Source organism: Macaca fascicularis, chromosome 7 (assembly GCF_037993035.2).
Source record: "Macaca fascicularis isolate 582-1 chromosome 7, T2T-MFA8v1.1".
Taxonomy (NCBI): Eukaryota; Metazoa; Chordata; class Mammalia; order Primates; family Cercopithecidae; genus Macaca; species Macaca fascicularis.
In genome coordinates, this window is record NC_088381.1 from 379,879 (window position 1) to 395,881 (window position 16,003).

The window sequence follows — 16,003 nt, forward strand, 5'->3', positions numbered from 1 at the left end:
ACTCCACATGCTTTTCTCTCTTTTCTGTGGCAATGGGGATCTTATTGATGGTCCCTTCTTCCGTCTGGATTCCTGTGTTAGGATGATACAGCACAGAGCTACCTCTCACCTGACCCATGATGAGATGTATATAAATGAGGAAGAAGATTTTTAAGCCACTGAAATTTGGAGGTTGTCTGTCACCACAGTTTAACCTAGCTCCCATTGACTGATGCAGGGCTGAAGAATGAGTCCAAACTGGATCTGGACAAGACATGTGAAGAGCACTCCAGGTTGAGTAAAATTCAAGTGTTGTCTCAAGATAACAGTGAGCATGACATGTTATTGGGTGGGTGTGGGATAAATAAGGTATATCAGCTGAGAATAATGAGAAACTCAACTTTAAAAGACGGTGCTGATTTGGACTGTGGAGAGATTCAAATGCCCTGCTTAGCATTTGAGATTGTGATGATTGAACAAACTAATTAAAAGCCCTAAATGAAGACTTGGGATAAATATCTGAGGGTGTCTAATATCCCAATTTTTCATCCTAGAATCGGCAGAGTCCTTCACCCCATTCTAGTGAGACTTCCAAAAGAAAAAAGACCTACATTTCTTCAACAACCCACATCGAGAGACTTTCCTGCACTTTTGACCTGTGGCTAACACTCCTCACCTTTCATTCTGTCATCAGCATTTTGGAGAAACACCTTTAACTCTCTATGATTTACAGGTTATTAAGTGGCCCTTATAATTCCCTCCAGAGGTGGAAAGGACTAATGATGATGGTGTCTGAGCTCACAGCAGCAAGCAGGCATGTGTGCTCAGCAGTCACGTGGCTCATCTGCTAGGAGCTTACTAAATACATATTCTACAACGTTGCTTAACACAAGGGGAGATGCTCCTGACTCAGAGGGTTTAATTGTTCACCAACTTCTTTTTCTGCGCTCTTGGGCTCCTAAAATGAAAAGAACCCTGGGGTGATAAAAATGAGTCAAAGGGGTGCCAGCTGTATCACAGCAAAATAGATTCCTAAAAAATCCCTGGCCTAAGATGACAGCCTTGGCTGGATAAGTTTGAATGTGCTGATAGCGGACATGAGAGAGTGAAGGTGGTTGAAATGTTCATATTAAAGAATTTCCACCCAGATTGCAAGAAAAGAGAGAGGAATGGAGATGGCAGCATGAGTTCCTACAATAAAAGCAGATGTTCTGAGATCACTTATATTTGTTCTGACAAAAATAAAACACAGAAACCAAAGTTTAGCCTGAGGCTACAATTAATTGGGCAATAAGCCAGAGGCACATATGGCATACACGGATTTAAACATTTCTCCCTTATATTAATACAAATACTAAACTTACAAATAAATTGATTCCAAATAAAACAAATATTTAAAAAATTTGATGAATAAACACTGGGGTCTACAGTAGTATTTGAAGGAGATCTCAATGACAGGTTTGGTTTTTGAAGGTTAGAACTGATGGTCTAGAGAATTCATTGCATTCCAGAGAGAGAAAGGAGGAATTTCTTGGGTTCCTTCAGGAATGAGTCTAGCTTTGCCTCATCTTTGTTTGAACTATGGGTACGGCAGAAGAAAACACGATGATTTCACCGATTTAAGGTGCAAAAAGTCACTGGGTGCTCTAAGAAACCTGGGATTCTTCTGCTGGAAAAATAAGTTTGTTGAGAAAAAATGAGTTGAGGAGGCTGTTACTGAAGTGAAGCAGAATTGTTTTTACATAATCTGCTCATTACCCACTCTGTAGTGTGGATAAAAATTATTCCAGCAAAAGGTCCTCTTACTGTTCCTGGAATGCAGTGAATAGAGAACAGATTAGTTTTTTCCCCTCAGAACACAACCACTAGAAACATTCTACCTCAGATGAGATATTGCCTAATTATTTTCAAAAGACAGTGAAAAATGATGGATGTAAATGTTTGCTACAAAATAAATACATGCTAGAAACAGAAGCATCTAGGTCACAGTTATATTAGAGCTACCTGTGTTCCCCTGTCACTGAGATTAAAACAAAAATGTCCAATACAATCATTCACAGCATGGGAGAGGGGAAGGTGAAGGATGGAAAGGCCGGTCATAAAAGGATCAGAATTTCAGTCAATAAGGAAGTGGCTTTGTGCATTGTCTGTTGCTGTGTGCAAGGTGAAGCCTGGGGCAAGAAAACGTGCAGTAACAAGGGCTCCTTTGTCCATCTCACCTCTCTAGTTACCAGGTTGCAGACATGTTGCATTTTAATTGAAAGGTTGATATAATTTTTTTAAAAGAACACTTGCAGTGTTTGAAGTGACAAAGGCTGCTGTGACAAAAAAGCAGGGAAAGGGATTTAAAAAAAAAAAAAAAGCAAACAACAACAACAAAAACCCCACAAAAAAGCAAACAACAAATAAACAAAAAACAGAGGAGGAAGTCGGCTGTGACTACTTCCAGGAAGGGACTCAAAGAGGCAATTAGAAATTTTATTTGCTTTGCAACTGTGGGTTTTCCAGCCTGCTTCCTTTCTAAAGTGTATTACTTTGTTTTTGGTTCATGAAGTTATCCTTTTCTGTTTTCTGGAACAGCTATGTATTTTCTTTATCTATCATCTATCTACCTGCCTATCATCTATCTATTTACTATCTATCTTTTCTACCTTTCACTATCAAGAGCTTGGGTCAAGCAGGATAGAATTGCAGTGTATGTTCACTCTACCATTTAAAACAAGAACTCTCGTAGGCATTCTCCATCATATCACAAACCTGAGCTTTCTAAAACAGGGTATGGCAAACTACCAGGCATGGGCCATGTCTGACCCAGTCTGCATTTGTAAGTAAAGTTGTACTGGGACACAGCCACATACATGTGTTATATGACATCTCTGGCTGTTTTTATGGTACAATGGAAGAGCTAAATCATTAACAGAGAGACCATATGGCTTGGAAAACTTAAAACGTTTAACATTTAGCCCTTTGCAGAAAATATTTTCTGACTCTTGTTTTAAAAGATCTTTGTTTAGAATGCTACCTATTGCCTTCTGGATAGAATCACAACTCTTTACCACAATAGACACAGCTTGAACCCTGCTTCTATATCCAGCCTCATTTATTATTTCCACTTCTCCTTTTTTTCCTCGTGGCCATGCTGATGGATTGTCAGCTTCCCAGATGTGCGAGAATCTCTCGTCCCTTCCTGACATTCTCATGCTCTCCCTCTGCCTCTAGAGAACTTCCTGTCCCATCTCTCATGACAAATCCCTTCTTCAGCCCCTTTGTTCCTTCCTTAAGGATACCCGTTTGGCTCTATTTTGGGTGACATGCTCCTTCTGCATCTCCCAGAGTCATCCTGTGTCTGTCAGCTACTGCATTTCTTTGCATCTCTGTCTCATATATCACCAAATCTGCCTAAGCTTTCATGAGTCACTGCATGACAACTTCAGACTCCACCAGCATTGTCCCCACTAACCACCAGGCTTAGACATTTGTCGAGTATGCTCAGAGTTGTGGGGTAGTAGCAGTAACCAGCCGGGGAGCATCATCTCTTACATCAGAATCAAATCTGTAGATCTCTGCCATTCATAAGTATTTGGAGTTTAAAATTAGCATAAAGATTTTCCTTAAAATAAGAACAAATGGCTAGAATAGGCTTTTGAAACGTATGATTTTTCCTCTGGTTCATTTCGGTGTTCAGTATTCAGACATGAATCTAAACACAACTCTGCTCTTAGTAGCTGTGTGACCCTGGGAAAGTCGCTCAATCTCCCTCTGCTAAATTGTGTTGTGTGAATAATGAGAAGAGAGTTGTTATTTGTATTTAGTGAATAATAACAAACAAAAAGCATTTAGCTTTCTGGAACCTGGCATGTAGATCCTCATGAAATACCAGCTCTGTTGATAAAACTAGATGAAAAGGAGCTTTCAAAGTCAACAACAACATCATGCAGTGAAGGACATAGATGAGAAGCTGCTGCTGCAGCCTGGAGCTCCTGGGGGCCCGTTTTGTCCGTGATTTAGCAGGAATGCACTACCTTTCCACGAGGAGACACTGCCCACAGAAACCAAGGCCATTCTTTGAAGACAAACATGTTGTAATAGTGTTTACATTGTGTAATTGTATAATATAAATAATAATTATTACCAATGTAAAATTGTTTACATTATTATGTTATGACTATTGTACAGACCTTTATACCTAGATACTCTGAAGTTGGTGGTCTGTGAGTGGCATTGAGTGATGACTGACACACTCTGACCTGGGATAGAACAACACGTCCCCTGCAGTTTGCTGAATTTCAGGGCATCACCACCTTTTTTCAAGAGTGTGTTTTCCTATCCTCTAGAGTTTTGCCTACTTAAGCCAATGGCTCCAAGGATGAGAAGGTAAAAAAGCCTTTTATTTTTTGGGGGGGGGCGGAGCCAAGAGAAAAAATCACATTTCAAACTGTCTCGTGCTAGTCACTGGAAAATTAGAAGTGAACACACTCCCCTCCCAGCCCAATCACAGCTACTAAATAACCAAGATCTCCTGCAGGTGCCTTGGCTCTGTGAGCCTGGAGTTGCTGGCTGGTACTGGGCAGCAGGCAGCAGAGCTGGTCCCATTTCTCCATGCTTTCCCCATGCTGTGGGGGACACAGGCACATTGAATAACCTGGGTCCTGGCCTGGTGCTGGCTGGGAAGATATTTGATGTCAGGTTCATAGTGGACTTCTGAGTTGAAAAGAGAGTATGGGTCACCCAGCCCCACTTACTCATTTTACAAAGAATGAAAATGGGGCTCTATTCCAGACATGAGAGTACACATTGTACGACTGTGCAGGCTTGCTGCACTTGTATCCGCTCAGCACACACTTACTGAGTGCCGAGTGTCTCCAGCATGAGAGGGGCTCTAGTCCCTGGGGTCCCACCCTCCACAGACAACAGCAGCACTTCGAGGGACAGAGGTGCAAAGAACAAGGTGGGGGCCCTTCTGTTGGAGAGGCAGCTAGGGAGGGTCCTTAGAAGAAGTGACAGCTGAGCTGTTCTCTGAAGGGTGAAGCTGAATTACTTGAAGTTTAGGACAAAGGAGTGTCTGGGGAAGTGGAGCCTATGAGCCAAACGCATAATGACTTGTCCAGAGAAGTGTAACAAGTTCCATATTGTTTCTATGCCAAATATGAACAGGAATCAACATAGGAAAGAGCAGGATCCTGGAGCCAGGGCCTTGGATTTCACTCGCTGGCAACGGGAATGTTCACTGTGAATTTTGGGGGTCAAAACATTAACGTGTTTTCTCTTATCTCCAATTCTCTGTGTCTCTTTCTGTCTCTCTCTCTCTCTCCCTTATCTTTAATTTTTGTATTATCCTAAGAACACACAGATGTATCAGACATGGGGATTAGCAGCTTGCCTCTTTCTGGATGACTTCAGGGGAGCACTTTGGCCTATGTGAGCTTATTTACAATAATTCAAGAATCTTGCAAAAAAAAGTCATGGTAGCAGAGGTTAGAAAATCTCCTAGTATTTCTTCTGATACTTTGAATTTATGATTAATATGTTTAATCTTCATCTTCTGAAAAGTCACCAGATGCACAGTGAGACCATAAAGGGGTTCTGTTTCTGTGGTTTGTGTCTTCAACAGTCGGTGGTTTTGCAGCAACAGCATTGCATGTGGGTTTTAGGCTGATGATGCTCAACAGTGGACAATTCTCTTCACCTGCCTGGGCCCCACTGCCCACCCTTCCATACAGTGCAGGGTCACAGCTGAGTTCTCCAAGACACCTCGCAGGATCTCAGCTTCTGAACTGTCAAGTGTCTTCTAGGTGAGGCTTAGTCTCATAGCCTTTGTGGCTTCCTCCAGGTAACACTTGGTTTTTTGACCTAAGCCTGGTATTTGTGTGACACAAGTGTGAATGTGCTCCCTGTGGCAGCGCTGAGGAAGGATTCAGTCATCATAGATGCTGAAACGCAAACACAGTGTGTTTTTTTCCATCATCTCCAGTCCTGTATTATTTTTACACATCAGCCCATTTGAAAAAGAAAACAAAAAAGCCTCCTGTTAGAATTAAATCCCTTCTGAAGATAAAGGGTATCTTTTAAATCTTTAATTTTGTTTATAGTCACATTTGCTCCCAGTGCTGGCCAGGATCCACTAGAGGGCAGACACACCCGTGTGTATTTGTGTGGTGCTGGCTGAGTGGTAATAAGAACAGTGCCTGCCAGCATCCACTAGAGGGCAGACACACCAGGGTGTATTTGTGCAGCACTTGCTGAGTGGTAATAAGAACAGTGCCTGCCAGGAACCACTAGGGGGCAGAGACAACCCTGTCTATTTGTGCAGCACTTGCTGAGTGGTAATAAGAACAGTGCCTGCAAGCATCCACTAGAGGGCAGACACCCGCGTGTATTTGTGTGGCTCTTCCTGAGTAGCAATAAGAACAGTGCCTGCAGGATCCACCACAGGGCAGACACACCTGTGTGTATTTGTGTGGCACTTGCTGAGTGGCAATAAGAACAGTGCCTGCCAGCATCCACTAGAGGGCAGGCACACGCGTGTGTATTTGTGCCGCACTTGCTGAGTGGTAATAAGAACAGTGCCTGCCAGCATCCACTAGAGGGCACACACACCCGTGTGTATTTGTGTGACACTTGCTGAGTGGTAATAAGAACAGTGCCTGGCAGCATCCACTAGAGGGCACACACACCCGTGTGTATTTGTGTGACGCTTGCTGAGTAGTAATAAGAACAGTGCCTGGCAGCATCCACTAGAGGGCACACACACCCATGTGTATTTGTGTGACGCTTGCTGAGTAGTAATAAGAACAGTGCCTGGCAGCATCCACTAGAGGGCACACACACCCGTGTGTATTTGTGTGACACTTGCTGAGTAGTAATAAGAACAGTGCCTGGCAGCATCCACTAGAGGGCACACACACCCGTGTGTATTTGTGTGGCGCTTGCTGAGTGGTAATAAGAACAGTGCCTGCCAGCATCCACTAGAGGGCACACACACCAGGGTGTATTTGTGCAGCACTTGCTGAGTGGTAATAAGAACAGTGCCTGCCAGCATCCACTAGAGGGCACACACACCAGGGTGTATTTGTGCAGCACTTGCTGAGTGGTAATAAGAACAGTGCCTGCCAGCATCCACTAGAGGGCAGACACACCCGTGTGTATTTGTGTGGCGCTTGCTGAGTGGTAATAAGAACAGTGCCTGCCAGCATCCACTAGAGGGCACACACACCAGGGTGTATTTGTGCAGCACTTGCTGAGTGGTAATAAGAACAGTGCCTGCCAGCATCCACTAGGGGGCACACACACCCGTGTGTATTTGTGTGACACTTGCTGAGTGGTAATAAGAACAGTGCCTGCCAGCACCCACTAGGGGGCACACACACCCGTGTGTATTTGTGTGACACTTGCTGAGTGGTAATAAGAACAGTGCCTGCCAGCACCCACTAGGGGGCACACACACCCGTGTGTATTTGTGTGACACTTGCTGAGTGGTAATAAGAACAGTGCCTGCCAGCACCCACTAGAGGGCAGACACACCAGGGTGTATTTGTGCAGCACTTGCTGAGTGGTAATAAGAACAGTGCCTGCCAGGAACCACTAGGGGGCAGAGACAACCCTGTCTATTTGTGCAGCACTTGCTGAGTGGTAATAAGAACAGTGCCTGCCAGCATCCACTAGAGGGCAAACACCCGCGTGTATTTGTGTGGCTCTTCCTGAGTGGTAATAAGAACAGTGCCTGCAGGATCCACCACAGGGCAGACACACCTGTGTGTATTTGTGTGGCACTTGCTGAGTGGCAATAAGAACAGTGCCTGCCAGCATCCACTAGAGGGCAGGCACACGCGTGTGTATTTGTGCGGCACTTGCTGAGTGGTAATAAGAACAGTGCCTGCCAGGATCCACTATAGGGCAGACACACTCGTGTGTATTTGTGTGGCACTTGCTGAGTGGTAATAAAAACAGACACCCTGACCTCCTGGAGTCAACCTCCAGTGCCCAGGCCAGCGGCAGGAAGTAAGAAAACCTCGGTTTCCGTATCTGCATCAGCTACACAGTGCTCGCACACAGGAGGCATCAGCCAGTTTTCTCAGTTAAAGAGACAGAAACAAAATGTGTCCTCACTACTTTCTGAATGTACCATGTTATCTAATGTTTTAACTTAATTGAATGAATAAACTCCTTATGCGTCTGGACACATGCACGGAAAATTCACAAACACAAAAACACAAAATACAATATTTTGCCAAAAGAAAATGTCTTTGATACGTAAATTTCACTTTTTTCTATCTTTTAGTGATTTTAAAGTAATGAAATTGAGAAGTCTGTGCCTGTAAAAGACTTTTTAAAGAGCATGGTATTTCTCCATTTTGAAAAAAAATGGCAAAATATCTTCTACTATAGATAGAAGTTAATTGGCTGAGAGTAATAAACAGAAGATTAAGAAATGACTTTTATCCCCTGCTATTTTGTCAAGGGCTACAGTGAATTACACACCCTGGCTTGGGTTTGCACACTACGTGCTGAAAGCCAGCAGTCATGCAGGCCATGCTCTCCCACACTTAGAAAAAAAAGCCCATGAGAAAGAGCTCCATAAAGTTCACACAGAATGACCTCCAGCAAGACCTGGGAAATGCTCAGTTCCACAAAATACCTGTGTCCAAATCCTTTCAGCGCACAGCTCTGGCATCAGGTTCCCGTGAGGACAGACCCCAAGATGGATTTCTGGTTGGAGGCTGCTGCCAGAGGAGACAATGTGACCACAGATGGCTCATGCTGCTCCCATGCTGCAGGGACCAGTGACTTGGGGGTCCTGCTCAATGTCCTGTTGGGGAACTGCAGAGATTCACCCCAGCTGGGTGGACTCTGCTGTCTCCTGTCAAGAAGCTCCTCAGTTTACCTTGCTTTTTCCTTTTTAAAACTCTCTGGTGTTTTCCCCTCCAGCGGGGGCTGCATCTCACCTTAGAAGAAAAGATTTTCCAGCCGGGCGCGGTGGCTCACGCCTGGAATCCCAGCACTTTGGGAGGCCAAGGTGGGCGGATCATGAGGTCAGGAGATCGAGATCATCCTGGCTAACATGGTGAAACCCTGTTTCTACTAAAAAGATAAAAAAAAATTAGCCTGGCGTGGTGGCGGACACCTGTAGTCACAGTTACTTGGAAAGCTGAGGCAGGATGTTGGCTCCCTACAAGCTCTATCTCCCAAGTTCATGCCATTCTCCTGCCTCAGCCTCCCAAGTACCTGGGACTACAGGTGCCTGCTACCACGCCCAGCTAATTTTTGATATTTTTAGTAGAGACGGGGTTTCACTGTGTTACGTCACGATGGTCTCGATCTCCTGTCCTCTTGATCCGCCCACCTTAGCCTCCCAAAGTGCTGGGATTACTTTGAGATTGTGTACCTTAAGAGCTGGTGGGGGCCGAGCCTCTTGATCCACCACGCCTGGCCCACGTTTGTCTTCTTTTGAGAAGTGCCTCTTCATGTCCTTGGCCCACTTTTTAATGGGGTTGTTTTTCTCTTATAAATTTGTTTAAGTTCCTTATAGATGCTGTATTAGACCTTCGTCAGATGCACAGTTTGTAAATATTTTCTCCTATTCTGTAAGTTGCCTGTTTACTTTGTTGGTAGTTTCTTTTGCTGTACAGAAGCTCTTTAGTTTAATTAGATCCCACTTGTCAATTTTTGCTTTCCTTGCAATTGCTTTTGGTGTCTTTGTCACGAAATCTTGGCCTGTTCTTATGTCCAGGATGGTATTGCCTAGGTTGTCTTCCAGGGTTTTTATATTTTTGGGTTTTCCACTTAAGTCTTTAATCCACCCTGAGTAGATTTTTGTGTATGGTGTAAGAAAGGGGTCCAGCCTCAATCTTCAGCACATGGCTAGCCAGTTATCCCAGGACCATTAATTGAATAGGGAGTCTTATCCCCATTGCTTGTTTTTGTCAGAAAAGCTGTGTTTCTAAGGCTTTGCCCAACATACTTTTAACTTTTGACACATCTTTTCCCCAGTCAATAGGCTCCAGGAAATGGGACAGGATTCTTGGAAATAAAGAGCTGACCCGGCCAGGCGTGGTGGCTCATGCCTGTAATCCCAGCACTTTGGGAGGCCGAGGTGGGCGAATCACGAGGTCAGGAGATTGAGACCATCCTGTGAATGGTGAAACCCCGTCTCTACTAAAAATACAAAAAATTAGCCGGGCGTGGTGGCGGACGCCTGTAGTCCCAGCTACTCGGGAGGCTGAGGCGGGAGAATGGTATGAACCCAGGAGGCGGAGCTTGCAGTGAGCGGAGACTGCGCCACTGCACTCCAGCCTGGGCCACAGGCGAGACTCCATCTCAAAAAAACAAAACAAAAAAAAGAGCTGACCCTGAGACAACACAGGTGAACACAGCCAACCTGCTGCATAAGAAGTAAACAAAATGTGTGTCTTTCATTCAATATTAAACAATGATAGACTGAGTATGTAAGCATGTTACCATCACAGGTATGGAAGTGCCTAACTATGACTTAAATTGTAGAGCCTCAGATTTTAGATCTGGAAGAGCCACGGGTTTTAATCCATGCTGGGAGAGGCTCAAGGTTACTCTGGAGAAACACGCAGTTTGGGGAGGCTGGAGACTGAGGGGTGGGCTCCCATTCCCCAGCTCCTTCAATGAGTCTGATCTGTTTTATAAATCAGTTTTTGGAAAATGATTCAAACAAGTCAACCCAATTCCCTATTATTTGGTCAAAGCCATCAGCCCTCAGGCTTCTTGCCACTGCAACTGTGGGCTCCCACTCTCCTCCTGCTCTCCTGCTCAGGTTGGGGTGGCCAAAGACCTTCTCTTTCCGGGGAGAGAGGTTAGGGAGGGACCATTTTTTGATTATTTGAGGGTGTGGTTCAGTTGTAAACAGTGTAAGTTTTAGAATTCGTGTTATTGTGATGGCGATGACCAACTGCAAAATATTTCCCATTTGCCTTGCAATAACAAGAGCATGTATTTTATGCAAGTGAAGTTTTTGGATCCTACTTATTTACTTTATTAAGAATAGTGACGGCCGGGCGCGGTGGCTCAAGCCTGTAATCCCAGCACTTTGGGAGGCCGAGACGGGCGGATCACGAGGTCAGGAGATCGAGACCATCCTGGCGAACACGGTGAAACCCCGTCTCTACTAAAAAATACAAAAAAAAAACTAGCCGGGCGAGGCGGCGGGCGCCTGTAGTCCCAGCTACTCGGGAGGCTGAGGCAGGAGAATGGCGTAAACCCGGGGGGCGGAGCTTGCAGTGAGCTGAGATCTGGCCACTGCACTCTAGCCCGGGCGACAGAGCCAGACTCCGTCTCAAAAAAAAAAAAAAAAAAAAAAGAATAGTGACATTTGAGCAGAGAAGAGTTCTAATTTTGCATCAGAGTCAGAAGTGAAAATGAAAGGAACTGACCCATGAAGGAATAGGTATGAGCTGTTTACTTCATTCCTGCCCGTCCTGGTTGATGTTCAGCTCTGGCCCTGCATCCCACTTTCAAATGTGGTGGATGCCTCACCTAGGAAAGGCCATCCCCACGCTGGCTCCCTCTGCTCACCCGACTGTAGTTACTTCTCTTAATCCCCCATGAACGCTGTTTTCTAAGTTGGGTGTGTTTCCTGTAATAAAAAGGTATTGTTGCACCACTTATTGAAGACTTTTTGGATGCCATGCTAAGCATGTCATAGTCACGAGCTCATTGTACAAACTACCCTTTATAACACTCCTATGAATTTATATTCCCATACGAATTGGTCTGAGGAAGTGGCATGCTGGAGAGATTAAGTAATTAAATGACAGCATACAGTTAATCACTGAAAGGATTTGGGTTTGGACCTGGATCTGTAATTCAAACACTCATGTCTATAATCACAAGTGTTGCCATATCATTTGCATTAGGATTTAGAATCTCTGCTGGCAGGCCTGGGAAGGCACATTGTAACCAATTAAAGGTAAATGCCACATTTAGTTTTGCACACAGTGCAGAACCACTGCACTGCCTCTCAGAGAATGCCAGGCGCTCCTGTTTGTCTCAGTGTCTCCAGCTTGAATTGCTTCACCCCTGGCTCTCGGCAATGCTGCTCCTCTCTCGTGCATGGATCACCTGTTCCTGGAATTCCTTTCTCCCCCTCTTAGGTTGCCACTTTACTGTAGCTTCCTGATCTAAGGTAAAGCTTTGATGCTGTGCATGTCCCAAAATGCCTGTGCACTATTCTCACACTGGGTTGACGGTTTACTTGGGTTTAAAATATATATATTTCTCTCAGAATGTGAAGGCCAAATTTCATTTTCTTATTATATCTAGAATTTCAGTGAAAAACTTCAGTGCTATTTTCGTTCTTGATTCTTTGCAGGTGATCTTTTCCTTTCACCTCTCTGGAAGCTTTTCAGATCTTTATCTCTGATGTTATCAAATTTCACAATAATGTGTTTAGTGTAGAAGAACTTTGAAATTCATTTTGAGGGGAACTCAATAGATCTTTTAAACCTGAAAATCATAAACTTTATTTCTGGAAAATGTTCTTGATTTTTGAGTTATAATTCACATACTACATTTTACTCATGTAAAGTGTTCAATTTAGCACTTTCTGGAAGTAGCACAGACTTCACCACTATTTAATTCTAACATATTTTCAGCACCCAAGAAAGAAACTGCATTTTCCATTTTTTCCTCCTCCAAACTCTGGCAATCATTCCTTTTTGAGGCTGAGTAATATTCCATTGTGTGGAAATACTTCATGTTATTTATTCGCTCATCAGTTGGTGGACGTTTGGGTTGTTTCTAGTTTTTGGCTATTATGGATAATGCTGCTGTACAAGTTTTTGTGTGGACATATGTTTTTAATTCTGTTCAGTATGAAGACTTGAATAGAGTTGATGGATCAAAGAGTAATTCTGTCTTTTTGAGGAACTGCCAGATTGTTTTCCAAAGCAGCTGTACCATTTAAATCCCATTGATTTCTTTTCTGACATTTTTATTCTTTCCGTCTGCTTTTATTTTTTGTGTGTGTGAAATTCTATTTTAAACTCTGAAGATGAATCAGGAAAATCAACGCGGCTTCTTTAACAAATTACAAGAAAATGATACACAGGAGATACAAGGGAAATGTATAAATTATATAGACTTAAAAACACATCAGCTAATCACAATGTATGAATTTTATTTGGGAATATAGACAGAACAGAATTGCCCATGTATTTCTTGTTGTTCTGAAGGACTATATATATACAGGGGTTTGTTATATTCATGTTTATTTACATATATGTTTAAAATTCTCCATATAAGGGTTTTAAAAATTCCATTGGAAGCCTTATGTTGTTTTTTTTTTTTTTTTTTTGAGACGGAGTCTCGCTCTGTCACCCAGGCTGGAGTGCAGTGGCCGGATCTCAGCTCACTGCAAGCTCCGCCTCCCGGGTTTACGCCATTCTCCGGCCTCAGCCTCCCCAGTAGCTGGGACTACAGGCGCCCGCCACCTCGCCCGGCTAGTTTTTTGTATTTCTTAATAGAGACGGGGTTTCACCGTGTTAGCCAGGATGGTCTCGATCTCCTGACCTCGTGATCCGCCCGTCTCGGCCTCCCAAAGTGCTGGGATTACAGGCTTGAGCCACCGCGCCCGGCCTGGAAGCCTTATGTTTTAAAATGTACTCAGAATTTGTTTTAATCAGGGATGTTAAGACCTGCAGACATGGAAGTGACTGTCCCATTCATACTCACAGATCCCTAGAAATAGGAGGCACAGGGATGCCCCAGGCAGAGGCAGGAGAGGGGAAGGCATGGGCAGGATCCTCTGCTGTGGTCTCTGTGGGACAGCAAGGGCAGGCAGGGCAGGCAGGCTTAGGCTGTCCAGCATTAATAGCTTCAGCAGGCTCTGGGGCATAGGGGCCATTTCTAGTTGCCTAGTACCTCACCCTGTGGTGATTAAGGAAGGGCGGTATTGTCTCCTACAGTATCAGAGCCAGATAAAGTAGGTGGTTAGGAGTATGGGTTCTGAATTGGTAGTTTAATTGGCTGGCCCTGGGAAAGGCAATCTTTTCCCAGTAAACACCAGATGACACGAGCGTCAAGAAAACAGAAAATAAGAAAATACAATTAACGCATTATGTGTGCACAGATAGTCTTCTTTTGCTTCCCCAAAGGAAGAGTCCACAGGAGCCTGGCACTCCTGGACCTGAGGAAACCCTGAAAATGTTGGTATCTGCAGATCCTCTCCAAAAAGAGGTCGCCAATCTCCTAAGACTGCAAGCTGACCCCAGCATTCTGAGAGCCAAGAGGCAGAAAGAGTCTGCAGATCTCCCTGCTCAGTAAATTGGCTTTCACTAAATACTGTATTTGCATAAGCAGCATTATCCAGTGTCCTGGAGCCTAGAAAAGTTCTGTTTCAATATTGAAGAAAATAAATTGTTTCTTTTCCCGATGTCAGGGAGGAGCATTTGACTGCCAATGTGGACTGAGGGGTCTTGGGATCACAGTCTTCCCAATGTGCTTTGAACCGACCCTCTGTGTCTGCCTCACCATCTCCTCAGCTTACCTAGACACTTGGGAACCCTAACACAAGCTCTTCTAGGAGTCTGTGGTGTGGCTTAGCTGCCTCTGTAGGCATCTCTTGGGGTTAAACATTTTCCACTCTGCTAAGTCAGTGCCATCTGTTCTTTGGCTTCATCTTCAGAAGACCCTGAGCCCTTCCCCATCCTCCTTGCCCCACCCTCCACACCAAATGCGTGGCGCCCTTGAGGCCACAGGGTTGCTGCCATAGGATTTTGTATTGAGTGCTCTCATTCCAAGCAACTGTGAGAGATTTCTATGGCAGGGCCTCCGGGTTCCTGTCAAATTAAATTGTAGTTGAGTGTTGGGTGCTATTTAAGAAGCATCCCCCTGGCCGGGCGCGGTGGCTCACGCCTGTAATCCCAGCACTTTGGGAGGCCGAGACGGCCGGATCACAAGGTCAGGAGATCGAGACCATCCTGGCTAACACGGCGAAACCCCGTCTCTACTAAAAACACAAAAAATTAGCCGGGCGAGGTGGCGGCGCCTGTGGTCCCAGCTACTCAGGAGGCTGAGGCAGGAGAATGGCGGGAACCTGGGAGGCGGAGCTTGCAGTGAGCTGAGATCCGGCCACTGCACTCCAGCCTGGGCGACAGAGCGAGACTCCGTCTCAAAAAAAAAAAAAAAAAAAAAAAAGAAGCATCCCCCTTTCTCCTTCCTAACAGAGCCCTGAATTATTCAGTCACATGGTTTGAAACATGGGGTGGGTGCTGGTTGACTTAACCAGCACTGTCTCACCCCGTGTCACAGTTATTGGTTCCAAAGTGGGTGCATAACTGAGGCTCATGCCAGGTGCCACACAGCACTCCCTTGGTCCCCCTAATGGACTTGGGGATGGGCAAGGGTCTGAGTTGTTCCAATTAGAGTCAAATACAAGTTGTGCTAGGTTGTTAGGAACAAGGGTGTTCTTGTTCGTGCTCCCTCTTTGGTGAAGAATGCAACCTCAGAAATTTTTCCTGGAGATTTCGCCACACGCAGAATTATTCTGACTTCACTGAAGGCAGAGCAGAAAATTGGGAAGAGACTGAGTCCTGGTAGCATCCATGAGCTTCTGTGCTCAGATTCACCCTGAAGTCTGGCCTGCTTCTGAACTACGCACCTGAGTCAATAAATTCCCTTGTATTTAAAGTCAAATTGAGCTGGATTTTTAGTTACTTGCACCTGCAGGTGTTCTGTGACGCTGGTACTGTGAGTTTGCATCTGAGAATATTTACAGTGTTTCTCTCATGGTTGAGTCAATCATCTCAAGGATGCTCTGAGGGTAAAAAGAACGATGAATTGTGAAGCAGTGAATTGTGCTGCCAGGCACAATTCATTGGACAATAGAAAGCCTCATTTCCTGGGCAGTAGAAAGTTTCATTGTACATAAATTACATATCTTGTTTCTGTCTCAATCTCTTATTTTTTCATATGCAAAGGAAGTAAGGAAATCCAAATAAGTCCAGCAGCTAATATGCCTCTCAGACATGATCCAAAACAGAATTGAATTATGTAAGCCTTG

The 16,003-nt window shown here is 44.6% G+C and overlaps 1 pseudogene; it reads right to left on the reverse strand.

The window, feature by feature from the left end:
- Window positions 1-16,003, reverse strand: part of LOC102145555 (uncharacterized) — a 65,007-nt pseudogene that overhangs the window by 32,340 nt on the left and 16,664 nt on the right.